The sequence below is a fragment of the Chiloscyllium plagiosum genome, chromosome 7 (assembly GCF_004010195.1).
Source record: "Chiloscyllium plagiosum isolate BGI_BamShark_2017 chromosome 7, ASM401019v2, whole genome shotgun sequence".
In the NCBI taxonomy this organism is placed as follows: domain Eukaryota; kingdom Metazoa; phylum Chordata; class Chondrichthyes; order Orectolobiformes; family Hemiscylliidae; genus Chiloscyllium; species Chiloscyllium plagiosum.
Genome location: NC_057716.1, coordinates 68,191,085 through 68,199,303, shown reverse-complemented (window position 1 = coordinate 68,199,303; position 8,219 = coordinate 68,191,085).

Below are 8,219 nucleotides of genomic sequence, written 5' to 3'. Positions count from 1 at the left end.
GCATTGAATTGAGATGAAGAAAAAATGATTTCAAATACTCTTGTTGCCAATTTTTGAATCTGTCTTGCTGAAAATGCAAGTAATTTTCAACATTTTTGCTTCAGATTTTATTGACCAAAAGATGTAATTGCATAACTTTCTGCTGTCAGTACTTAGACTATTGGGTGCACACAATGGAAATTAAAATATGTGTGTGCTGCATTGCATTTCTGACTACTGAAACTATGGGTCAGAAAAACGAACTAAAGAATGCTCAAATTTCCAATGAATCGCTAAAATAGCAGAGAGAGGGATGTTTTAGTATGTAGCAATTCAAAATAATAGTGTCAGTAATCATTTCTACCCTTTATTGTTTTAAATCATGTATTTGAATTGTAGAATTGCTAGCAGAGATATTCAATGCTGTTTGCGTGGGTTCAGAAGAGAGAGTGAATTTGACCCACCTGCCCAATACTGTCAAGCAAGAAGCTCAATGTATTTCCTTAGTCAAGCCTAATTAATTTTGAACTTGCAAACTGCCAGTAATAATTGCAAGGCCTTTAGTTGACTTGCTGAATGGATGGGTTGAAATTTGGACAGGGTCCACTTTTCTACTGAGATCACCTTGTTACAATCAGGATCCTTCGAGGTATTGAATACGTCTTGTAGTTGCTGAACTAACAATGGGAGGAAAGAATCAATTTGTGATGTGATCATTTAATTCTAATTGGCAAAGATTAATACAGTCCTCCCATTATATTTTAGAGTTTTGGTTGCCCAAATTAAGGTTCACCCAAAAATCATAAAATCCTGCAAAGAGACCATTTAGCCCATCAAGTCTGCAACAACCCTCTAAAGAAAATCCTCACCCAAACCCAACCCCTATCCTATCCTTCTCAACCCTGCACTTACTATGGATAATCCACTTATGGATAATCACATCTCTGAACACTTCAGACAATTAACCATGGCTAATCCACCTAACATGCACATCTTTACTGTAAGAGGAAACTGAAGCACTCAGTGCAAATTCATGCAAGCACAGGGAGAACATGTAAACTCGACACAGTCACCCAAGGCTGCAATTTAATCCAGGACCCTGGGCTGTGAGGTAGCAATGCTAACCACTATCACTGTGCCACCCCAGGAGAGCAAATAATAGGACAGACAGAAAGTCACTCGTCCGTCCTCCATGGAATTTTGGTCGCTTTCTGTTTTTAATTCGACATAAATAAGAGGGTACTGAGATTAACATTGCCCTCATTATATATGAAATCATGAAGTCTCTAGCTTTCTTCTAACTATTTACTTTGTAAAATAGCTGTGCTGAGTAAACAGACAAGCACGAAACATATAGAATGTAATAGCAGACCATTCTTTTACATAATTACCTCTCTTCTGTGCATTTTTCAGGTATTACCAAATTAAAATCCTCCAAAAGAGGTGTCCCTGTGAGCTATTAAAGCTGACTAATTCATCCAGAACTGCACAAAATGAAATAAAGCAAAGTTTTGGAAAGCACACCTATAATTGTTCACTACATCACGGACTACTATTCTTAAACAATTATTTATGATGCAGGCAGCACAGACCAAGCCAACAAACATTTTTCATTGATGAATTGCCATGAAGCAATTTCATATTTCAGAGAACATTCTGAGACTACTTCAAAGGGCAGTTAAAAGTCAAACACATTGGACAAGATGTCATGTGTGGATGTGACCAGAGACTAAATTTTTCTGGGAAGGTAGAAGGCCATTCACTGGGACAAAAAAAAGGAGTGACACCACTTTGGCTGGCAGCCCAATCCATGGGGCTAGTTTCCTCACAGTGGAAAGTGACCTGACTGTCACCAAGGGCCCACTCCTTAGAGCTGCCAGCCCAGGCAGAGGGTCAGCAGGTAAGCAGCTTCTGCAATACAACCACTAGTGATGGACACTGCTGAGGCTGTAGATGTATTGCAAAGGTGCCGCTGTGGCCTGACACCCGCCTTGGAAGAAAATAGGATTGGGAGAATGCTAGGCCCAGTTATATTGGAGTGAACATTTGTGTGGAGGCAGTTTTTTTGGGGGGGAGAGGGGGAAGCACACCCATGTTCCATGGAACATTCAGAAAGGACTGTGCTCTAAGAGCCCTCTGGGAGGCTATTGGGTTTCACTGGAACGTTTTCCCATATAATAGCTAACTCCCCTCTCCTCACCAACTCCAGCCAAACCCCAGGAAGGTGAGAAATACCCCACCTGTAAGTGGCTCAACTGAGCTCCTGACAGGTAATAATTTCCCACCACTAGCAACATGGCTCACTATGTGCCAACCCCCTGCTTTGCACTCATACCCTCTTTTTGTCAGCTATCCTGCCTTCCAGTCCACTCCTGAAGAATTCTGGCCCAGTTAAGGGTGACAGGCTTCCTCACTTAAGGGACAGTAGTAAAACATTTGCTTTTTTATGACATTCTGACAGCATCATTCTCACTTTTACCAGCTTTTCATCTCAAGTATTTTTTTTAAACTGAATTGAAATTCTTACACTGTTCTGATGGGATTTGAGCTGCTCCAAGTGTCTGATTTCCTCAGAACCAGATCATTTATGAAAATAATTAATGACAGCAGTGGCAAAACAGTGCCCTTTGAAACATCAGTCTACAATCCAGAAAATTCTTTCTTACCTTCACCACTTGCTTTCTTTCTTCAACCATCTCTTTATCATTATCAGCTGTATACCATAAATTATCATTTTCTTCAGGTGCTTAAGCAATACTTTACCCAAAGCATTTTCAATCTATGTAAATTGCATATATTTCAATTCAGTTTCCTATCCTATGTTATTTTTTAAAAAGATATTATTATTTTAAAACTGATTCATTCAGTTGCTTGAAGAAAAGTGCTAAATACTTTGCAAACCAAGCAGTAAAGTAAAATTAAATAAGATGGATTGGGAGGTTGAGGGTAATCTTTGACTTCCAGCCAACACTGCATGTCAAAAGGCCTTATCTGTTGAGGCTTGGGCCTCATTTAAGTATTGATGGTGAACTGAATGTACCAAGCATGCACCTTATTCATTGTGGAAGGGCATGACCCATCAGTAGATTTGGTCTGAGCCAAGAGGAGAAGGCAATCTCAGGGACAGCCTGTAAGGACAATTGCCTATACAATGCTGAGCCGAGCTGTACATGATAATCACTGCAATCTGGAATCCTGTTTTCCACAGTCAAGCAGGAGTGGACTGACAGATGGCATCAAGTGGGAATGTGCAGCAGGCACAGAGGTGCTTGGAACTGCTGACAACTTAACCTAGCCTAGCCTCCTGTACAGACACTTGCTGTGGGCATCACCTGAGCTTGAAGGAAGCTACTTGAAATTTCCACTCTTATTTTGAATCCCAGGCCATACATGTTGCTTGCTAATTTACAAACCTGGCTAAAAATTACAGTGTGAGGGATTGAGCATCAATTGTGTGACTACTCTGCATCAATCGTGTGAATGCCGTGCTCCTAACCACAAAACTGGCATCAAACAGTTGAAAATCTCTCCTCCACCAAAGTCTCTTATGCAGAAAACACCAACATAATTGGGCCAAATGGCCCTTTTCCCATTGAATAAATTCTATAATTCTAAAACTTGCCTTTCTGGTGAGCTCTGTTATTAGCTGCATTTTTTTTTCTAGAGCATGCTTAAAATTAGAAAAGTTCAGTTGTTGTAGAAGCTTAGTTTAGTCCAAAAATTGAAAATGTTCAAATTATTTTATATTTAAAAAGAAGTTTTTTTTTCATGAGAATGACAGGTTAAGAAATATAGTGAATGTGACACCATTAAACATAAATAAGGTCCAGATTTTGTCATGTCAAGAACAATTACGAACTTTCTACGCATTCTGTTAGAAATGATTCATCACTAATGATAGTTCATCGTCAAGATAAATATTACCTAAATAAATCAAAATACAGAAAGAAAGGACAAAAATGAACAATATACACGAACAATACAAGAACATATTTGCATTTGCATTAGCAGGGACTTTCCTGCTTTGCTGTACTGGCAGCAGATCATTAACTAGGCAAGACATCTGCCTACTCCTTGTCTACCTCTGACCTTAATTCTTGGAGTGCTTTAGGTGTTAAATTCTTAATCTGAGACCACAGGTTTTTTTTAATGATTGATTTGAGTCTTTAGCAGTATCAGAATCAGGAGGCATCTTTGAGTTCTCAGTGAATGGTTCTTTTCCTAATTTAGTTTCCACTGGGTGCTACATTTCGAGATGGAGAAACAAATAGAGAGAGGGTTCCAGGCCTCATTGTCATAAATTAATTTTTCCTTTTCTCTGCCCTGCTGTTCAAAAGTGGCTGCTTAAATGTAATTCAATATGTATTCTTGGGTCTAACTCCATTGTCTTTTCAAGCTGGCTAACTGGCAAGAAAACTTTTCATCTCCCAAAATGTGAAATTATTACACACCTGCGAATGAAACAGGAGATGTGAATTTCTTGTTGCTGACTCAGTTGCCTGATTTTGATGTCATTAGACAACAATGTAATTTCAATGCAGATTGTTACATTCAATCCATGTGGGCCTCCTGAAGATCGCCTCAATCTTGGTCAGGTCACCACTACAGCCACTTTAGATTTGTTTCCTTTCTAAATATCATTTTTGTCCATGAAAGGTGGCAGACATGACAATCTGATGATGGAATTTAAAATTTGGTAGTCCACATTTGCCGCTGCCATATCTTCAATGTTTATGAGGGTGAGGCACAACATTTTTGTCTTGGGAGTTTATGCCTCAACTTATAAGGCCAATGATTTGTTTGCGTTTTAAAAATTAAACAGCCTATTCAACTTGCCCTGTCACCTTGAAAGGTTTGTTTACATGTAGTCGGTTCTACTATTATGCGTGTTTCTTCAATGCAAATTGGCTTTAACGTGATTAAAGAATTTAGACCGTCATTTGTAGTATGCAAATCTTCCTTACCTGTATTGGCTATAATGTGATTCTGGCCCCATTAGTTTAAATGTTGTGACTGTTGCGCAATTTTCTTATAACACGAGATTGCATGAGAACCAGACTATCACGTTACATCAGAACCAACTGTGCATCCCTAGGTCTCTCCATTCCTGCATCATCTTTAAAATGGTTTTCTTTCTCCTTTCTCTTTCTGCCAAAATGTATCAATTTGCACTGCTTTAAATATCAATGTCATGTTTGTGTATTTAACTAATCTATATCCTTGTGAACTCTGTTAAAATTCTCCTTATTGCTTATTACATTTCCAAGTCTCATGTCATCTGAAAACTTCCAAATTATACCTGATATGCCCAAGTGCAGGTTACTGATATGTACCTGCTAACATCACCTCCCAGGCCTCTGCATAATTCCTTCCAGTTTGAAATAAAAACATACGCCACAGTGCACCATTATCTGTTCCTTAGCCAATTGCATATTACTACAGTGATTTCCCCCTTTAAAAACAAGGACTTCCATTCTTATAACAAATTTACTGTGTGGTATATTATCAAACTTTTTTTTAAATCAACCATTCATAGATCAACCATCTTTAAAAGCCCAATTCCATCATGAGCCACATTCCCTTCATTAACTCTCTCCATTATTTCATCAAAGAACTCTGTCATTATGAAATTTGCCTTTAATAACATTCATGTTGACTTTACAACCTCTGTATTATTTTCCCTGAACTGAGGAGGTTCTAAATCCGCTGTTTTGTGTTTTTTTTATAAACCCCCACACTACCAGCTACAGCTGTCGTGTTTATTTATTCCCCAGCACCCATGTTGTGTGTGCACAGGAGTAGGACACAGTGAAGAACAATGAGTGCAGAAATCTTTATTCATACTCTACCACCAGAAAGAAAAGAAACATTCGAGTGGCCAGTGGCGAGCAATGCCCTTCTCAACAAAGGGTATTGTTACGTGATCAAAAAGTGAAGGGGAGGGCAGGGATCAAATCAATATAAAGTCAGAGGGTGAAATAAAACACTCCACACCCCGCAGTGCCCAACTCTCCTCTAAACCTAACATTCACAATTGTCAACTTATACATATCTTCCACTATTCATCTATGAAGTCCGTGCCCAAGGATGTAGTTATCTGGTAAACACCAATACCTGAGAAGGATTGGTTGATGCACTTACTTGATCGTACAGAACTTGAACATTGCTGAAAAAGGCAGTTTTTGTCAAACCTTCTTGTCTTGTAGTCATCAGGACATTTTGCAAATATGCCGATAAAGGGAAAAAAACATTTATATTGCGTGAAAGGAGAGTGAGTTCATTGTTTGGCAAATGGACACTGTTTAGCAGAATGCATCCATCAATACTTATTGATAGTTAACGGCCAGACTTAGTTTAAATTTTATACTAAGCAGGTTGGCTCTGATAGATCAGGGCATTGCTCTGAGAAATGACCCAGTGAATGGCTGTCACCTGAAACTGGTGCAGCACATATACATATTATTGCTGTCTATAAAGAACAGCACTCCCTGCATTGTATCTGACAGCACGCACAAATGAACCACATCATGAGCCTAACTGACAATCTTAAATTGGTTTTCAACATAATGTCTCACACATTCAGGATTGTCCAGTTTGAAGAGTCATATGTAATGTGTATTGTGAGTTTTGCAATTTGTGGCTGATTCGGTACAGTCAGAATCTTTACTTAAACAGCAAAATACAGCTGACACTGGAGTTCTGAAGTAAAAATAGAACATGCGGGAGATGTTCGGCAGACATGGCAACATCTGCAGATAGAGAAACAGAGTTAAATGTTTTGAATCTGATAAGACTCTTCTTCAGAACAGTCAGTATCTTGCTTGTCCTGAACAGCTGAAGGGACACACTCACCAGTGCGTTCGTAAGATTCACCAGTTTTACGGATATACAGCCTGCAGATCTGAGATTACACCAGCACTAAAAGTCATATACCATATTACTCATTTGTGTGGTATGCAGAATGTCTTTTTGGTTTGATGCACACCACTTATGTTGCTGCTGCATGGGAGTCATGTGAAACAGTTAACTTCAGCTGTTACTCAACTCTTTTTTTGAGATACCCTACCCTTCCAAGCCACTAAATGATTGCTGTGATCAAGAACAGGAATACAAATAACATAACAGTCTCCTCCTACTTTGCCAGACTTCCAGTTGGAAATCAGTTTACCTCACACGAGGAACATCTTCCTCTCAACAACTCTGCGGCTTCCTGCTTCTGAAGTTTTCTTCCCATTGACTTTGAGAAATCTCAGGATTTCACCCTAGTCCTGACTGTGTGGAAGGTGCAGTAATAGTGGTTCTGCTTTTGTGGACCTCTTCTCCCTGAATGAACTTGCTTCTGACCACATTCTCTCTCCAGACGTTGCAAAATTCAAGTCAGCAAATACCTTAGCAATTATCTCACCAGACAACTTTTCACTCATTTAGCTGTAATCATGTCATGTTACAAATGCTATTTTGGAACTCAATATTAAAATGACTTCCTGACCTTCAAACAAGGTCAGATTTTCACAGAACTAAAAAAAATGAAATTTCATTTTTTCTCCATTTTAGAACCCAAATTCTCAAATGTAAATAATCATACATTATTTAAATAATAACATATTAATGAATTGAAACCTGAATCCTCATTCTAACTGGTTAAAGACTTAATAGCAATCTAGGTTTGTTCAACACATCATTTCAGTTGTATGACACTTTGATTGTTTGCTATAAATTCTGTGTCCTATGATCCGCACCTACTAGCTACCTTATATAATAATATATCATTATAATATACTTTAAATAATAAGGTTATGTATTAAAAAATAAAATAATCTATCATAATGCTACAAAAGACATTGGGATTCTTATCAACATCAGCTGACAATCTCTTTTCATACAGTCTAATAGTTTCTCTTATTTGCTTTGCCAATTCACCTCTGAATATTTGACATTTAACTTGGTTGTCCATTGTATTAAAATGAAGTAAGGTTGCCATAGTCTTACTCTCTCATCAAAGAAAGATAATGAGGAGAAAGTGAGGTCTGCAGATGCTGGAGATCAGAGCTGGAAATGTGTTGCTGGAAAAGCGCAGCAGGTCAGGCAGCATCCAGGGAACAGGAGAATCGACGTTTTGGGCATAAGCCCTTCTTCAGAAATGAGGAACGTTTGTCCAGCAGGCTAAGATAAAAGGTAGGGAGGAGGGACTTGGGGGAGGGGCGTCAGAAATGTGATAGGTGGAAAGAGGTCAAGGTGAG